This window comes from Bactrocera latifrons, unplaced genomic scaffold (assembly GCF_001853355.1).
Source record: "Bactrocera latifrons isolate USDA-ARS-PBARC rearing strain unplaced genomic scaffold, ASM185335v1 scaffold_132, whole genome shotgun sequence".
In the NCBI taxonomy this organism is placed as follows: Eukaryota; Metazoa; Arthropoda; class Insecta; order Diptera; family Tephritidae; genus Bactrocera; species Bactrocera latifrons.
This window is the reverse complement of record NW_017534764.1, coordinates 687,814-708,398: the sequence shown is the minus strand read 5'-3', so window position 1 is coordinate 708,398 and position 20,585 is coordinate 687,814. Positions and strand designations below refer to the sequence as shown.

Sequence of the window (20,585 nt, the reverse complement as noted above, 5' to 3'; positions counted from 1 at the left end):
GAAAAGCTGAAACCCGAGTAACTCTCTGTCTGCCCATGCAAGCTGTAACTTTAATAAAAATTGATATATCTTGAGGAATTTTGTTATGTGGGTTTCTTAGTTCGTAGATGGGCATAATTAGGCCACTTCCACGCCCAAAAACTGCCATTATCTGGAAAATTTGTTTTGAAAGTGCCATAACTAAGGACTATATTAACATAAAAAACTTTAATTTAGTACAGGAGATCATAGAAGTTAGGGGCATCTGGGGGTAGAAAATGTTATATACATAATACGTTTAATGTACATATCTCCTAAACTAATAAAGCTATAACAWGGAAATTAGCCCAGCACATATATTTTACGAAATTTTAACGGAAGTGTGAAAGCGGGCGAAATCGGAAGATAACCCCGTTCAATTCTCATATAACGGAAGAGTTAAAAACTACTAAAAGCGCAATAAATCAATAAGTAACCATACGCGAGACATTAAATTTTACCACTGAGATGGTATGAGAAGCCGGTGTGAAAATTAGATGATGGACTTACCCTTTCTAGTACATAAATCGAGAAGCAATTGAAATTGGAATCGTCCAATACCTCCCTTAGCTTTCATATATCTAATATAATGATTTTCGAACTTCCCGGTGACTTTGTACCGCATATAACGGCTAATACGTGAGTTATCTCAATAAAATTGAGAGTGCATATTTTTCTCATAACGCTGTATCTTTGTGCCCGAAATAGATAAATTTGAGGGAAAACTTGACTTAGCCCATACTTATTGATTGCTTTTTGATTTGTGTGTTGGAAAGTGAAAGAATCAAGTGGAATTTAAGATTGTGCTATATGGGAAGTAGGGGTGCATGTAGTCTGATTTCACCCATTTTCACACTATGACATAGGGAATGCATAACGGAGTCATATGTAGAAGTTCACGCAAGTGAGGAAATTTCTCTGATCGCCATTTACTTGGGAGTGTCCAGAAAAGATGGCTTTATATAGTATATGGCTCAAGCAGCTCATGACTTCCGGTCTTAAGCCAGTATCCTCTGGGTAGCCAAAGAACATTCGTTTGAAGGCGAACTAAACTGAGAAGGCGAATCCGCCACATAAACAACACCTCCAATGAAAACTAATCGACAGTCTCAAATGAGAGACCCTCTTTTGATGATGACCATTGCAAACGCATTAGGTATTACGCTTTAAGGGCATGCATCTGGAATGTCCGGTTCGTTATTTGGARAGGTGCCGCTGCCCAGCTGGTTGATTTCCTCGTGACATAAGGCTGACATCTCGCCGTCTAAGAAGTAAGAGGGACGGGGCAAGGACTGAGACGAGTAGGTCCTTGTGGCATTCACTACAATGGCCGTATAAAGATTTGCAATATCTAAGTGTGAAATGAAGGGCTTGCAAATCTTGCCCGCAGGGGTTTTTTGCTCCAGAATACAACGAAAAGATGTGGCGATTAACAGAAGATTTCAAGACCGAAGCGTAGTTTTGTAAAATCTCCAGAAGTGATCTAGTAACCGATGCCCAGAACATAGTAAAATTATGGAGGGAACACTTCTTCAGTCTGCTGAATGGCAGTGAAAGCATAACATCAGGAGTTGGCGAATCCATTTCCCAAATCGAAAGCAAAGGTCCGAAAAGTAATTAAACCGAGCTATTCATCCACTGTGTCACTGTTGACAGGTGAAATCTTGAAACCAGCATTAACAYCAACAACCACGTCAGCCTCGAAATCCAACGCAGAATATCTTTTGCCAGCAGGTGCTACTTCGGACTAAGTACTTAGGCAATTGAGAAGTAAAGTTCTTCTCCTATATGGTGCAGATTCATGGACGATGACAACATCTGATTAGTTGACGTTACGAGTTTTCGAGAGAAAGGTTCTGCGAAAGATGTATGATCTTTTGCGCATTGCCCACGGCGAATATCGTATTAGATGGAACAATGAGCTGTATGAGACGCCACGTTGCAAAAAGAAAAAACTACTGGCGCGCTGTTGTTAATTCAACTACAACCATGTAAGCGGTTTCTACACAGGTAAAAAAGAGAAGGAGAAGAAGAAGAAGATATAGGAATGTGAAAATAATGCCGCGTACAGCTCGTACAGTATTCCAAGTTCCATCAGGATATCTAATTTTTTACTCCAGTTGCACGGACGGACGACACTCAGTCACCTAGATTTCAACTTTTCCCGTCATCGTGATCGTTTATATGCATATATAAGCGTATATCTATCTCTCTTAGTTTTGGATGTACAAAACTATTATCTTCTGTAGCAACAGGTTGCAAGAGTATAAAAATGTTGCGAAAAAATACGACATTCATAATTCGTGTATATATTATAATCAAAATTTGGTTTATTATTTAGTTATATTATAGGTCATTTAGTTTAATAAATATATTTTACTTCTCCTAAGCGAAAATCATCCTCAAATGATATATATCTAACATAACCCTAAACGAAAAGTATAAAGTTAATGTATTGTTTTGATATGAAAAACATCAACCAGAAGATCTCAATTGATGATATTGGCCATGTACGTATATATTGTATGCGGTATAAGGTCAACCGGAAGTTTAAAAATCGTTTAATATGTATATGGGAGATAGGTGTAGTATTGTTTCAATTTTATCTGCTTTTATTATTCCAATAAAATCTCTGAGTTCCATTCATCAACAATATATGATGTTTGAAAATATAGATATTTTATGGGATTTAGTGAGTGTTTTATCCGAATTAATCCAATTTATTAACATATAAATTTCGTTGTGAGAAAAATAAATAAATTAAATTTAATTAGATAATTTACATATTGGTCATACTGTTCTCAGGAAAGAAATCTCCCCTAATTTCTATTAGATATCGCACACATTACCCGATATTTTTGGTGAGATCCATATTTCCAGTTCCAGTTGGGAACTTAAATAGTTATAGTTCGATTTGGACAATTTTTAGTTATAAAGTGTCATAACRCAAAGGCAATATTCGTACAAAGAGTTGTCAGGCTATATTGATTAGTTCTTGATATGTATAAAAGAAAGAGAATAAGACAGATGAAATTTAAAGTTGTGGGAAGAAGCTCTGGTTCTTATCCAATTCGTTGTAACGTGGGAATATGAAACTATTCTCTTTACTAATTTATTGAAATTGTTAAGGTATGTACGGAGATATGTATGTTATTTGACACACCCTCTGCCCATTTTTGTTACCGCTCTTATAAAACCCTCTGGTATCATACTGGTTGTGAAAAATCATGTATCTGGCATTTATTGATTTATCGCATTTTAATAGGTAGTATGGGGAAGTGATGTTGGTTTTCATCCGATTTCACCTATTTTCACGCTGTAGCAAGAGCTTTTGAAATCGTTTGTGAAAATTTGTGTGGTATAGCTTGAATGGTTTGGGAGATATATACCACACATAAAACCTATTAGGGCGCCAACTTACTAAAAATTTTAAACCACAGATGCTTCTCATTAATGTAATTCGTTGTCAAGTTTTGCACCATAATTTTCGGCTTAGTTATGGCAGTTGGCAGGTTATGCCTATCTACGACTCGTCCTTACTCTTTAGCCAAGAAACACATGTGCCAAGATTCAATACAATATATAAATTTTTACTCAAGTTATGACAACATGTTGCAAGCTAAAACACCCTGCAATCATACTATTGGACGTCCTTCACGGGAATGGTCTTCAATGCTGGTACGCCCACGTTTAAATTCAACAACCCAACAACAACTGTTCAAATTGTAAATGAATAATCATTATATGCTTTAAATATTCGATCGTGAATTTCTTTTGGTGCTACACCTTTCAAAACTAAGAATTTTATCACTGCACGATATTAAATTTTTTCCATTGTAAAAAATACTGTGACACGGGGACACTAAATGGCTTGTAAACAAAGAATGAATTAACAGATTAAAATAAAACTTCACATATGTTCATATGAAGAGTGTACCAAAAAACAACAAAAGTTTGGGCTAGTAGCAAAGCCATCTCTTATCGAACGACAAAACTTATTGAACAACCTGGTAATAATCGATATTCTCCATAAAAAGTTAACAATTATTACTGGAGTCCACAGCTTTAAAAGCTGTAGTTCGATTTTGACAATTGATCATAAGTTCTCACACTTTAAAGATAGTAAAAATTTTAATCCCTATATTTTCTTTGGTACTTCCTTTGTAAAGTATAATGGAAACTGAAACGATCAGATGGATTTTAAAATTATGGAAAAATAGAAAGTAGGCATGGTCGTGACCCGACTGTGTTATCAGTAGAATGCCATTCTTGTCAGTAGAATGTAACGTGGAACTTAGTTATAGAAACTTATATGTTCTCTATTCCATTCGTCTTCTGAGTGTGGTAATGAGCCCATTCGGTTCATTTTCAATACCGTGGCATCATTCTGTACCAAGTTTAAACAGTTTTTAAAAGTTACATCTTGCACTGTTGGACGGACGGACAGAAAGTCCCCAGATTTAAACTCGCCTGATCATCTTGATCATCTATACCTATTTATATATACCTATATATAATAATAAGCTATTCGAATGCKAGAAAAAACAAACCTTTTATCAATGTTCGAACCCGCGCATTCGAATATGTGTCATATGTCTTATGTATGTGTCTTTCATACAAATATACCATACATATACCGTAGAGATTTATAATGGGGTTCATGATATGCGACAAATAGGCGAAAAAATTGAAAGAACAAAGAAGGAGCTTCGCCTTAAAAATATTTTCAAGGAATATACGGGTACAGAACTGTTTCATTATTATAAGAGACTGTCTTCCTCGTGCTTAGTTTGTAGGGAAGACCTTAATGGAAGAAAAGTTATACGTTTTGTATTCACTCTCGATTAGAATAAAACTTTCGTTTCTTACATATATCATTGTCTATAGACATTTTTATATTCCGAACATATTTCTGAATCTATACATATGTACATATATTGTGGCACCCGTTAAGAATTTACTATGAACATGAACGAGCAATTACATATGAATAGGGGAATACATATTTACAAATATACTATACATATATTCGTATATATATATATATGTATATTATATGCATCTTTACACAAATGTTTTAATCGTAACGATATATCTCCCATACCGTCATATCAAGCATGGAAAACTCATATATCTTTTATTACCCTGATTTTTTTTGTTTCGCCAACATATTTCGCTTTAATGTTACTATTCGTTCTTTAAAGATTAGCTGTTGTTGTTTCATTCGGTTTCGCTTTTTCCCTTCTTTACTTGTGCATTTGTTGTTTAATGCGGGTGTTTCATGTGAACCAAGTTCAATGAAATGAACGACAGCGTTCTTATACGACCGGGCCAGTTCACCCCAAATGTATTTTTTTTATCAATTTCTGATATACCTAGAAGCTTTTTGTATTCAGCTACATATATACAACTTTCAGTAGATGTATGTACACACCCTTACATTCATCAAATTGTGAGAGTAAAAAAATAAAATTAATAATAAGAAACACCACCAGCACAATACAACTCTGAAAGAGCCAATGTGTCCAACATTTTTGAACAAGGTGTAAACGTTGCACCCATACGTGCGAAGTCTCATCTTTAAATCTTCTCAAAAATATTGTCCTCATATTTGATAACGATGTCTCTTACTATAACAATAACGACGGCTATGCAAGTGAGAGAAACGAGCTATTGGTTAAATATCAAACAACTATGGTGTATGTTGAATAATCRTACGAATAGTTTTTATTGTAATGTCTTTGATGCTTTCGTTTCCCTTTTTATTCGCGTTTGTCGATTCTCATTCGCTCGTTTTCGTGAACATTAATGTTTTGTATCTTGTTTCGGCAACTTTTGTTGCTTCTGCTGGTTACCACCGCCGCCATACTCTTCGTAGTAGTATTACTGGTGCGCGACCCTTCACCGCTGTCGGTGAGCGTTCGCTGCAATACACATCCAAGCATATGAGTGTTTTTCATCGAAGATGAACTGAACAAAAGAGCAGTAAAGATATTCGTTTTCTGGACATTTTTCGCCGATAGGTTGAGGCGAATGAGTCCTGTCGCTGTTGCTGCTTTTCTATTGTGTCCTCGGCTGCCGAACTCGGTTTGTTTGATAATATCTGCGCTTCGAGAAAGTCAAAGCTTTCCAGCCAGCCGCAAATATAGCATGAACTCTAGTGAACTTAGCCAATCTAAGCGGTCGCGCTGAATTTTCGTTGAAGAAATATTGAAATAGTTAAAAGAAAATGTTTGTGAAATTTCAAAAGCATCATATTTAAAGAAAATTCTTAAGTGCTACCAATATTTGGTTATTATTTTGATAATATTTTAATTAATATGTGGCTAATTTCCAATGAACTAAACTTATTTATTCACAATTGCAATGTGCTCATGCTTTCTTTTGATTAATGATTGTCTGGTGTCGTGGGGCAATGCCGATTACCATTTAAATATCGTGAAACAAAAACATATTTTGAACATCAAAGAAATTCAATTTTAGATTTTACTGTTCAAAGTTTTTAAAATTGCAGATAAAACAAAAAAAAAAAAAAATAAAATAATAAAATAACATAACTGTAAAAGTTAAACTTTACGTTTTGCGGCGGAAGTTTGAAGCGGAACATTTTTATTCTTTACCGATTAAAAATGTACGCTTGTAATTTAAATTTTGATCTTTGTTTATAATATAGTACAAAATAAGTAAATTTTCTGGCAAATATACTGAAAGAGTTATAAAAAAAATAAATACAGTAATGAAAATACCATGTATAAATGTTTGCAATTAAATACGAAAAATCTACATAATCCAAAGCTTTGTTTAAGGTGAGTACTGCGCGAACTGTTAAATTTTTGATTATTCTAGTCTATCCAGAGAATATCATTGGCTACATTTCTTTTGTTCGAAAATTTAAAAACGTGCATATTTGATACTGTATAATATTTTTTTTTAAATATTATTTTGAAGTGATTTAAAATTAACATATCGTGAACAATATTAAAAAATACCACTGAAGACATAAAAATATGTCAATGAAATATCATAGGGCTTTTTTTTTTTTTTTAAATAAAAACGAACGCGGATCTTCTGTTAAATGCTATCTGAGCAAAATTCAATTTTACATAATTCTTATATACGTTTAAGCTTTAAAAATTCCTATATAATTTTAACCTTCCAACGATATAGGACAAAGAATCCTTTAGGTGATTGTTCTACAAATTTTAAAAAATTCAAGCAAGCGCTTTTAGGGTTTCGGCATTCTCTATATCTACATATTTGGTAATCTAAAAAGCAGACAAATATGWGGAAATCATGAAATTATCAGGGCTCCTCAGTGGTCTTATGGTGTTTGCGCTTACCATTTATGTAGTTCATCAGTAACTCCCAAATCGTCAGCTCGATAGTAAGATAAAAATAACGTATCGACTCACTGTCGTTAATAGTCAATTAAAAAGTTTTATTTTAAATCCATCAGGTAATACAACGTTTTTCAAATATTTAAATACAACATTATGTTGGCTTATTATTTCACAACTGACTGGAACCCACAACTCTGCAATCAAATTTTTTATATAATTTATATATTTTGATTTCTATCGCTCCAATTCAATGTGTTTCAGGTGTTTCGGATGCCCATAAGGAATGTATACAATATTGTTGCTCACAATGCATACTAATTATAACTCAGCTTTCACAGTAAGCAAGTACTGCCATTTATGATCTGATAGTAACGAGCATTTAGTTATTATTAATATACCCGGCAGACAACAATATGCAATTTAATTAAGGGTCAGTAGGGTAATCTTTTTTAATTTTTTTTTTTTGCATTTTCCTTATTATCACTGGAAGGTTTCAGGTTTCAAAAAGGCCCAAAAATAATAATATATGACATCAAAAAAATTCAGAAAAAACATTTTTATATACTCCACGATATACCTCATGATATGTGAAAAAAGTACTATTGTAGAATAAAAATTTCTTTGAAAAACAAAATGTTAAAAAACAGGCCAGATTACCCTACTGACCCCTTAAATAAAATAAAACATCGTGCAAACAGATATAACAATTATAATATTTTTACTAAATGGAAAATTTTATTATATAGTGACTTTTAACGAAAACTTTGGTGAACTGCCTTACCATGCGATTCTGTACTGAGATCTGAGTATCAAGTCTCCAAATTTGAGATTTTAAGTTAGAGACAATTTTTGAGACTTGAAACGACTTTGCTATTCTGTAAGTGACAGTCACAAAATCTATTACATTTCATTATTCACAGATGTTTTTATACTTGAATGAAAATAAAATTGTCGATAACAAATATTAAATTTTCTATAACATAGTCAAAAAACATAATTATCAATATATATTCAAAATGACAAACAAGAGTTCTTTTGGGTTTTGTGACCTGCTAACTACCAGGTCTCAAATTTGAGGCAATATTTTGAGACTAAAGCTAGAGACTCTTTAGTAACTAGTCACAAATTGAGATTTTTCCTCAAAATGTCTCAAATACAGAATCCCGCTATTAGTTTAGTTGTAAGAATTGAAAAATGGATAAAACCATCCTCACGTCAAAAAAAAAAAGACGAAATCGGACCATAACACTTCAAGTTCTAAAATACCAATATATTCAGAGGCTAAGGCAGACTTTTGCATAAAATATCGGTCAATCAATGAAGTACCTTGTTTGTAACTTTTTTTAAATAATGTGAGATGTCCAAAAGTTTAAAACACGGCCTCTTGATGTTCTAYCTTATATGTGAACTTAATAAAACTAAGACATTATATTTTAATAGCAATGGCACTAGTATATCATAATGTCAAAATGGATAAAATCGGATAAATACTTCCCCATACCCAAATATATCCAATAGAATGATTTTCGAATTTCTAGTTGCTTAGAGAATGTATATTTTTCTTTATTACATATGTGTATGATAAGTTAGAGCTAACCAGCTTAATTTTAATACCAATATCTCAGATATGAAGCAAAATATAGTAATGTCTGTGACATATATTGTAGTTTTACTGTTATCCATTCACCCTTTCGTCGAATAAATAATGTTGAATTCTTTAGCAACATATTTTCATATAAAGTACTGCCAAGATATATAGTAAGTATTTCCTCGGTTTTCATACTTGCGTGAGTACAAAATACTCGTATGCACTCGAACTCAGCCCGTCATTACTTATTTTAGATTGCATAAGTTTAGAATAAACGTAAGCAGGTCGGAACGTAATACGTACTACAATATGTTTGAAAATTTTAGAAAGAGAGGATATGTGCGCTGTTTGAGACAATTATGAGAATGCCATTTTAGATTTGCTTACGCATTCTAAATAAACACTGTATAAATATTTTGTAGAAAAATAAGTAGAAGATCAGAATGACGCAAAACAAAGGCACATTCAATTAGCATTTATAACGTAGACTTCCTGTGGCAAAAAATTATTTATCCTAAAACTCATACAATATCTTTTATCCAGAACATTGACGGTCAAACTCTAACAACTAGTATACAAAGAAAATACCAAGTAAGAAACGTGCAGCAGAGAGGTAGAGAAGTACGCCGGGATCTTCTCCGAATCCATACTAAAAATTTCTTAACCGATAACAAAACATCAAAAATTTACATATAAGCGTCACATATTTTTGGTAAGTTTTCTTTGGAAGACCCTCTGTATATCTTTTTGAAAACCTTTGAATTTTTGTTGCTTTTGTGGAAAATCGAATGTGCGAAAGGGTAAGAATTGTGCGTTGCATCATACACACAGCATGCGGCCACAACAAGCAAATAGAGCCCCTACTATTTTAAATGTTGTGGCACCAACATACTGTGAAAAAAATTAAGAATTCTTGGTACTTAGTTACGCTCCAATTAGAATTAGCCAAAAGGGGTATGCCTGATTTTTTACGGTTAAACCCTTAGAGATAGGTTTGAAACATATTTTAGAGAAAAAAAAGTGTAGAAATGATATCCAGTGCAACAAATCATTGTTTTACATTCGAAATTTCAAGGGTTAAAGACGCGAAAGACACGACTTTCAATCATAATAGTAAGGAAAGGCAAACTTCGTGAAWAGATTGCAATCAAATTTCGCATATTATTAATGAAACAAAATTGTCTTTAGGGAAATTTAGGCAATTAATTTATTATAGAATTACAGGTATTGGTCAACAGGACCCRTTTAAAATGAGCTGACCGAACATGYTTCCTCGCAAATGTGTTGGAGTATTGAAAGCTACTTTATGTTGGGTATTTTAGCTGCGATAATTTCCTGATAGTTTTCACACATTATAAGATGGCTTAATTAATGTAAGATATCTGACATATTGACCAATACATAGAATATAAAACCAACAAAAAGTTTGAATTTCTTATATTAGGTGCAAGGCGGCTAATATTACTAGCCAGATGTTATCTATTTATGGTATCACGATATACTGTTACCCGGAAAGGATGACCTCTGAGTTTAGATATGAAATTTATTGCTAATAGCAATATTTAGTGAGTTAACCGACTTTTGGTAGTTCTCCACATAATTTTTATATGAGAGTGAATATTTCAAGCGTTTTTACACCGTCAGAAGAGATTGCAGATCACCAACACAGCAACTTTTGAGAATAGAAGTAATCTGATTTCGCCTATCTTCGATACCAATTTTTATATGGCGCTAAAGTTCATCCCGATCATTTATTTATGTATATGTAGTTRTTTATATACACATGTATGTATATACATTGTGATACCATCATCTGTAAAAATTACAGTGAATATATTCTTTTCCTTCAAAAGACCTACTTTAACTTCACAGCTTATTCCATAAGAGTTTGAAATACAAAGTCTTGCCTTATCCTAAAAAGAATTATATTTACTGTTACACTCATATGACGACTTTTTTCAGTAATTATATTTGCATGTTTCGCGGTTGAAGAGTTTATTTGGCTTCGGCCAATGCCAAAAATTCCTAAATAATATCACTTCACAACGTTGACGTCAACCAGGCTTTTACAATAGCAAAATTATTATGTACACTTTTTAAACGTGTCTGTAGCATTACACAAAAATGGGAGAATAAATTGATATGTTTGTATTTTCCACCAACCTAATTCGTAAATTCCTTTACTTCGCCATGAATTTTTTAAATTTAATACCTTAGCGTTGGCGCCACCTCCATAACCAGCTTTGTACAGGATCCAAATCACCTTTAAAACTTTTGACGATAATGGAGCATTTCTTATTCGCTGTTGATTCAATCAATGTATATTTTGCACATGAAAAACATTTTTTCTGCATCTTTAAAAAATAAAAATATTGCGTTGATCTGCAATGTTTAGATACTTGTGAGTATTTAATCTTTTGTAGGCCATTATACAAGTAAAGACTTTTCGATCACGATCGCCCATAAAAAATGTTTACTTTTAAAATGTTTTATACAAAGCAGTTGCAGTTGCGACCATATATAAAAATTATCTACATATGATACATACAAACAACTTTTTGTGCTGCCAACTAAAGTATGTATGTTACCTTCAAAACAAACTAAACTTGTTCAAAATCTCAGATCTGTTAAATGGATGAGTTGTTATGCGGCATTGCGACTAAACGTTGAAAACTCCTTTTGTAAACAGTATTTTGCGAAATTGTGCACGTGAGGAAAGTTCTTCTTCCTTACTAGCGAACACACCGCTTATAGCCGGCTTAACAACAGCGCGAGTCATTTCTTCTTTTGCAACGTGCCGCCAAATGGAAATTCCAAGTGAAGGCAGGTCCTTCTACTCAGTCCAAAGTAGAACCTGTTGGGCAAAAGTTACTCTGTATTGGATTTCGAGGCTGAGATTGTTGTTGCTGTTAATGCTGGTTCCAAGATAGTCGAAGTTATCCACAAGTTATTACTGTCAACAGTAACGTGGAAGCCTAGTCGCGAGTGCGACTACTGTTTGTTAGATGACAGAATATATTTCGTTCACTCCCAKACCCATTTGCTTTGCTTCCTTATCTAGTCTGGAGAAACCAGAACTAACGGCGCGGGTTTTAAAGCCAGTGATATCAATATCATCATCATACGACAGTATCCGGTGTACGGATATACTCTTATAGAAGATTGTACGTGCTCAAATTATTTTCTGCGGCAGCAGATTGAGAAGTCACACGATAGGGAGTCCCCTTGTCTGAAACCTCGTTTGGCATCGAACATTTCGGAGAGGTCCTTCACTATCTTGAAAGGAAAATTCACCTAAGAGAATATGCAGCTAAACGAAATAATATGTTTATAGTAGAGAACAATCCGCTTAGTCAGAAAAATATACGGTTTACTTATGTTCTYGGAAATTGTTTATTGCTAATAATTTAACCTAAAAATAAACTGATTGCTATACTCTAAAAAACGAAATAACATTTTTCTTTTTTAAATTTGAAGTTGTAATTAAAAACACAATACAAGTTTATTCGGCTAATAAWGAAATTAATGAAAATTTAATTTGCTTTTTGTGTTGGACCTTCTTCCTATTTTATGAACTCTCTAATGCGTTTTGCGTCTTGTTTCAAGGGTTATGCCAATAAATCGCACATTTTCCTAAATAAAGTCAAGCTTTTCTAAATTTAAAAGCCTTAAAGATTTAAGTTCAAAAGTAAGCTAGCGGTTCTCGATTATGTTCAGATCAGAGGTATTGCCACTTCTATTGAATTATTCTTTCTTTATTCAAATATTAAAAAATTGTTATATTTTATTTAATCACTAAACAAAATAAATAGAAATGTAAATTCACATTTTTGCCGATGAAGCCTAAGTAAAGAAGAAGTTGTGAGTCTTAGCCCTTTCTTGATGTGTTTTAAAATCCAACTTTTTTTGGCGGGCGTTCTATATATACAGGATTCCTAAGCCCTCTTCGTACAAACTAAGTTCTAATTACAATTTAATCAATTTTTTAGCAGATTTGACAAGCCTCGATGCTTCCGAATATTATTTACTTGGCTCTTAGTCTTCTTCTTCCTTTCAGTGCAAGAGCTTCTCTTAAAACTGCCGGTGTTTTGAAAATTCTTACAAAATGTCAGATGGAAGATTTAATAAAACAAATTTAGTGCTTATATTGCGTAAGCTTACTTTTCCAAATTATTTAAAGCTCTTTACCACTATCGCGTCTATTCGAAGTTCGCCTATGAAATCTATACGTTGGTGCCCGAATTTTTAGTCTATCACTGTGAATGGTATTTAAATAGAGTTTTCATATTAAAATCAATATAAATGACAAATATCACTATATTCATCATATTAGTTTCTTTGAAAATTACACACTTCTGTTAATTTGCCTCAAAATGAAGTTGACCGGAAATTCTTGAAATTAAGGATCATTTCAAACTCATCAGTCAGAATTGCGTCACCTCTTTAGGGAATTTTGACGTCAAAACGAAATTGCACAGTTCTATCGTGCATATCTTATTTYTGATATAGAGAAGGTTTTTTATTTAAATTAAAGCAATTTCATACGTTTTCCTACAATGACATCGACCACATTTAATATAGAACACATGACATTATCTTTAAAGCTTCTTATACTCTATATGCATAAAAATAATCAAATATAAAAATCTAACTAAGGTATGCCAAATTATGGTAATAGTTAATAAAATATCTCAAAATACAGATTTATGTCAAAGTATAATACAATATAATTTTGTTTTACAAATTCCACATGTGCATTATTACTTATTCCGTGCTAACTTCAGGACATAAGAAAAATTCTAATAGAATGTTGTTAGTTCAAAATTCAAAATTGGATTGTTTTTTATATGTTTGAATTACTTCTTCCTTAACTTTTGAACTAAATCATATAATAGTATTTTTGGAGTGTACCACTCACTCATTTCTGAAGCCTAACCCATCCTATGTATAAATCAACAACAGCTGAAATCGGCTTAACCTCTACCTAAATATGAGAATAAGCCACGCCTTTTTTAGAATGGCTGCTTACGCTACAAAACGAGCTCGTACCGACTTACCACCAAAAACATTGAAGTGGCATGACGACTATAAACGATGCTAATAGTAGGTAAGGCGTAAATGCGACACATGCGCATATCAGTCAGTGTATAGAAACATTGAAAAAAAAAAAAAAACAAAAAGAGTGTAAAAGAAGTGGATGAAAGTCTTCTGGCTTACAAATATGAATGTTAATGTGTACATACCTGTATATGCCCATAATGATATGATCCTCTAAAATTTATAAAAGAGGGACGTCTTACCATGTATCAATTGTATATATACTAAACAAAAAATATTTATGCGTATGCAGGTTACTTGTATATAGTCCTAATTGAAGCAAGTAAGGAAAGGCTAARTTCGGATGTAACCGAACTTTTTATAATCTAGAAACTTGCAAAGGTCTTTCATGTTTTGGCAGAATTAAAAAGTAGTCAAAGGGTCCAACTTTGTTGTTCGACGAAATCGGTATCATGTTAACTTGTTTTGGAGGTCATAGACTCTCTTAATTTTATTACTATAATTTTCATACAGTCAGCGGAAATTATACTAAAATCATTTGGGACAGTGGAATAATTTTTGACTATGCTCAAATATACTTGGTAACTTATTTCCAAGCAATTTTATAAATAAATATATATAAACATTTACAAATATGAAGTAAACTCAATCAGACGTTTAAAAATCCTGAATATAAGTTATATGGGAGCTAAGGCAATTTTCGCCCGATTTTGTACACGTTGGGCACAAAGATACACTCTTATTAGCAAAATATATTCTCTCAATTTTCGGTCAGAGCTCAACAACCAGAAAGGTACTCATCGTTCAAAGCATTATTCCCTAACAAAGGAAAGTTAGGAGAATTTATTTGATATTGATCGAGCAAGTCCTGAGATATGTGTTTTCACCTAATGGAAGGTGTTGTCACGTCCACGTTTTCCTATGTTTGGCCCACAAATTATAGTTCTATATCTTACTTTAGTGTTTCGTTATGACACTTTATAGTTTTTATTTAGCGGTGCTTTGTGGGCGTGACAATGTCCGATTACGCCCAATGTTTCATTACGATATCTCAATTTTGACTTAAATTACGGCTTACAAAGACATACGCACCGACGGACAAACAGGCATTAGGATTTCGACTCGTCTCGTCATCCCCACATCTTGATTAGTTTTAGATATTATAAACAGCCGTTAGTTGAACAAAACTATTGTACTCTGTAGSAATATATTGCAAGTGTATAATAATTATTTTTGAACAGAATAGCGAAAAATTAATTATGTGAAATTAAACTATGGGAAATTTCTAACGTTATTATTGAGTCCTATACTTTAATTTCGTTATATGATATTATAATTAAGGTGACATAAGGAAATACAAGAGTACCACATTTTAAATAAATTAAATTACACAACTTCTTTAGAAAATGAGGTAATTAATATACAAGGTCACGTCAAACTAAATCCACTATTTTTGCATTAAATTGAAGGTTAAATTTAGCATATATACACATAATATGCACAATTTTCTCTATAAATTTCTGTAATTTTGAAGATAGTTTTATAATGCTACTTTCACAGAAACTGTCATCCATATTGGCAAAAAACTGGGACAATCGATTTTCACAAGCTTCTCTTGAAGCGCATTTTAAACCAAAAAACTATAAACTACTTGATGCCAGGTTCGGAATATAAGGTGGATGATAAAAACACCCCAACCAAGCTCGCGTAAATACTAGTTTGGCTTGATGGAACATAATTTCTCTTCTATTAACCAAAGGTCGCCGCGTCTAAAGGTCCAAATGTGTACAATGCAAATTAATATTTGATTTTTTCCAATCTTACCAAAATACATACTACATATATACAACGACCCTTTTTGTTGACGTTAACGTAAGGGGCTCACATTCATCACCTGTAACTTTAGAAATTTATCAGTTCTGCTGAGATTAAGGCGCAATTTGCAAATGTAAAGACGGTACATGGGGCAGAAAAATGCCGCATTTTTTCTTACTGACGTCACTTTTGATGAGTGCTTACACAATATAGTGTCAAGCAATCTTAAAACCGTCTATGAAGTTTTTTAATTCGACATGTCACCATCCTAACATCTTACAGCGTAACACGCGAGATACAGCTATTGGAGAAACAAGTATAGAAGGGCTAAATTTAGGTGTAACCCTTGCAAGGAACCGACTTTGGTTAATACTTTCAGGTGTTTGTGTACAAAATCGGGCGATGATATGTATCTTGAAGGCATTGACATGAATGTACATAAATATTTCTCTGAATTTTATTAAGATTTCTAACTATACCGAAAGTTCGTAAATATTTTTATTTGATATATGAGGGCGAAGAGAAATTTTTTGGCACAAGTTATAGACCGAATTCGTCACAATTTTTGGTGTATAATTAAATACTTTGAGGGCGCTATTTTCCCAAAGTTTTTCTTCAATAACTTTTTCAATATTTGATTTCTATACTCTAAAGTGAAAGAACAAAATGGAATTTTCAAATTAATATAATTAATAAATTGCTCAAATAGTTTCGGATATAAAATTGCATCGAAAAATTGCAACACTTCCCATAAAGAGCCCTTCCCCACCATCCTGGTTGTGAAATTTAATACTAATCGCTCTTTTATTCAGTGGTTTATCGCACTTTTGATAAATTTCTACATCATTTTTATATGGGAGTGGGCGTAGTTATTATCTGATCTTTACAGTTTKTTTGTAAAAGACTTCTTCAGTTTACACCCATCTTTAAACTCTTCCTTAACTAGGCAGACAGACGGACGGACATACAGACATTCGGATTTAAACTTGCATGGTCATCCTGGTCATTTATATATATTGGGTAGTCGAAAAATATATAAATATCCGTAAATATGTACCATTTTGGTCGATTATTTTTAGTCAGTCATTATTMGGTCAGTGTGCAAATTTCCAGAACGAATCCACTTCTTGATTAATTTCACTCATTTTTGAACAGCTGTAACATTTTTTGAACTTCCCCGCWTTTAATATTTTTTGTGTAAATGAATCTTAAGATCTCATCTATTGTTGATATWTGGTATAACACAATGTGTTTGGTAACACTATAGATATACAAGTGCAACGAAATCTATTGACAAAATACAAAAAGACTTTTTCGACTACCCAATATAAAATATAAATATATAAAATATATATTACCCTATATCTTAGTTTTAGGTGATACAAACTATTATACTTTGTAACGTATTGCAAGAGTATAATAATGGAATTATTTTYGTTAGTCCTCATATAGGTACCTAATATTAACACTAGCTAAGTATTGTGAATTGATAATCTGTGGGGTATAGTCCAAATTTCTTGAGGAAGTAAAAAAGCAAAAAAAAAAATCCTCCTCTCAAGAAATTTTGGTTCTTTTAGGCCGGCAACATTGTCGTTGGTCTTCTTCTTGCTTCCAACGAATGAGTTTCTCYTGAAAGTGGCGTTGTTTTCCAAATTCGTAAAATATATCAGACAGAAGATTTACTAAAACCACTTTAGAGCTTATACGAGTATCATGGAACTTACTTTCCCTGAACGCAACGAAAATATAACGGCAACACTAAATTCAGAGGTAAAAGAAAGTATAATATTCAGCACCAATGTCTGTTTGTCCGTCATTGGTATTTGAATAGAGTTTTCAAATGAAAATCAGCAGAAATGAAAAATGATCTTGAGCTTCTATTCACACGCTAGCGCACGAGTAGCGTTTTTATACTCTCGCAACAAAGTTGCTAAGGAAAGTATTATAGTTTTGTTCACATAACGGTTGTTTGTAAGTCTTAAAACTAAAGGAGTCAGATATAGGGTTATATAGGATATATAGGATATATATACCAAAGTGTTCAGCGTGACGAGTAGAGTTGAAATCCGGATGTCTGTCCGTCCGTGCAAGCTGTAACTGGAGTAAAAATTCAGATATCATGGTGAAACTTGGTACACGTATTACCTGGCTCCATAAGAAGGTTAAGTTCGAAGGTGGGCTAAATCGGCACAATGCCACGCCCACAAAATGGCGAAAACCGAAAACCTATAAAGTGTCATAACTAAGCCATAACTAAAGATATTAAAGTGAAATTTGGCACAAAGGATCGCATTAGGAAGGGGCATATTTGGACGTAATTTTTTTGGGAAAGTGGGCGTGGCCCCGCCCCCTACTAACTTTTTTGTACATATCTCGAAAACTACTATAGCTATGTCAACCAATCTGTATAGTGTCGTTTCCTTCAGGCATTTCCATATACAGTTCAAAAACGGAAGAAATCGGATAATAACCACGCCCACCTCCCATACAAAGATTATGTTGAAACTCACTAATAGTGCGATAACCGACTAAGAAAACACGTCAGAAACACTAAATTTTACAGAAGAAATGGCAGAAGGAAGCTGCACTCAGCCGTTTTTGAAAAATTGAAAATGGGCGTAGCGTCGCTCACTTATGGACCAAAAACCATATCTCAGGAACTACACAACCGATTTCAATGAAATTCGGTATATAATATTTTCTTAGCACCCTGATGACATGTACGAAATATGGTTGAAATAGGTTCACAACCACGCCTTCTTCCAATATAACGCTATTTTGAATTTCATCTGATGCCTTCTCTGCATAATTTGTACATTAGGAACCAATGATAATAGCGGAATAAAACTTTACACAAATACGGTGTTTGAGCTGAGGTATCCCTTGTGGGAAAATTGGCGTGATCGGGCTATAACTTTTTAATCCAATTAAAATAAATGAAAATACAATTCACTAATCAAAGTGAATTAGTTTTACAGAAAAATKATCCTATGTACTTGCTCGATCGTTCCATGCTTTCCTCTGAAGCCAAATTGGTGGAATAGTATTATGTTGGGGGTTTGAATATGTTTCTTAATGCGGAGCATAAGAAGTCTTTCAAATTATTTCGATATRCACGATAGCAAGCTGATTTGCTGGATGGCTGCGTTTTGTCCTTTCCAGACGTAGATATCATCACTATAGTTGACTTTTTCCATTGTTGAAGAAAGTGGGCTTGTTTTGGTATTGCACTGAAAAACATACGCATGCAGGTTATAGCACAGTTTGGTAGCTCATTAATCATTTTTGGAGTAATTAAGTAGTGCCCAGGAGCTTTCATTCATTCTTGTAATACGAGTATTTCAATTTCCTATAAGTTAATCTATGCTTTTTGTTTTCTTTTTGAGGAGTTAAATTTTTGACGTGAGCATATAGGGTAACTCTTTATAGTGTGACTGCTGGTCAGCTAGTGAGAGGTCTGCTCTTGTTTTTGCACTAATAAGTCTATGAGGAATTTTCCTAGTTATTGCGAAGTCAATTAAATCTGGCAGCTTCTTCGGGTCTGCCGGCCAATATGTAGGCTTTCCAGGAGACACCTAATCCAGTTTGCTTCTTTTACATACAAGGGCGTTATATAATTGCTTGCCTTTAGGGTYACATAATCGGGAACACCATAGAGAGTGTTTCGCATAAATTTATAAATAGCTATTCTGTTATAGTGAAACGTGGTTGACAACATACGGGGGACACAGTAATGTCACCTTGCTTTGTCGGCACGCATATTTATGTTCCTTGCAGATAATTCTCAGCATTTCCAATTAAAGAATAGTGCTTATGCGACTCCTGATTAAAATACCAGTACCACCATTCGCCTTCCTATCTGGATGATTCGTACAATGAAGGTATATCCCGATACATTAAAATGTATTTATTAGTTAGTTGAGTTTCTGCATTATATCAATTTCCTTTTCGGTAAGAAATTTTGGCAGCTCTAGTTTAGTGATCCTTAACTGCTTGGGGAATTTCCTTGGATTCAACACTAGGCTCAATACCTTTAATAACAACTTGCAGGCTTCTTGCTCTTTTAAGTAGGTAAAAGTAGAATTAAATTTTTTTCTGATTTAGGTATTTGGACAATATACGAAAGTTCTGTTCGCAGTATATTTGTACTTTCGTTTCTCGAATGTTTCCCTTCGACAACGGAAATATATTATAATTTTTATATTGTCGATATGCTGAGTAAATATTTTAACGAGAGCGCTAGAGTTTTCCTTTCTTGCATACATTGGCGGTGGTTTCGTGTTAGTGACTTTTGTAACACTTTCAGAAATCTTGTCACTCTCACCGTCAACATTATCACTTAAAAGCGCAAATTGATTTGTGTTTAATGGCTCAATTGCATTTTCTCGGCTTATTTTTTCTTCTTAGCGTTTGTTGAGACTAAGCTTACGGTTGATGGTAATATACCGATCCATTCCGGACTGTATAGCCACTTTTTAAGGTGTTTGGGTTTTCGTCGACCTCAACTTGTACAACATCAGCCACAGTGAGCTCTGCCGTTGGAATTACTGACATTTAATAAGATCGGACTCTTAAATTTTGAGGGGGTTGAAGGGTGGACGATGAGTTTATCTTTACGCTTTCACTGTTRCTTTGAAACCTGACTGAAAAGTATGCGTTGCTGCGCTAGGCGGATAGCCGGCGTGCATCTTTTTCGCGTTGTCTCTGGGCACGGTTATCGCTTTGGCTCATAATTTTATCATTTACCTATTTTTTTTTTTTTTTTA

At 33.5% G+C, this 20,585-nt stretch overlaps 1 long non-coding RNA gene across 1 annotated transcript in view; it reads left to right on the top strand.

Annotated features, from left to right (window-relative positions):
- The first annotated feature begins 5,913 nt into the window (after positions 1-5,913).
- Positions 5,914-20,585, top strand: part of LOC108965037 — a 94,587-nt gene continuing 79,915 nt past the window's right edge. The window contains exons 1-2 of the long non-coding RNA XR_001993075.1: positions 5,914-6,105; positions 6,692-6,824. This is a non-coding gene — a long non-coding RNA (uncharacterized LOC108965037). The remainder of the gene's footprint in view (positions 6,106-6,691; positions 6,825-20,585) is intronic.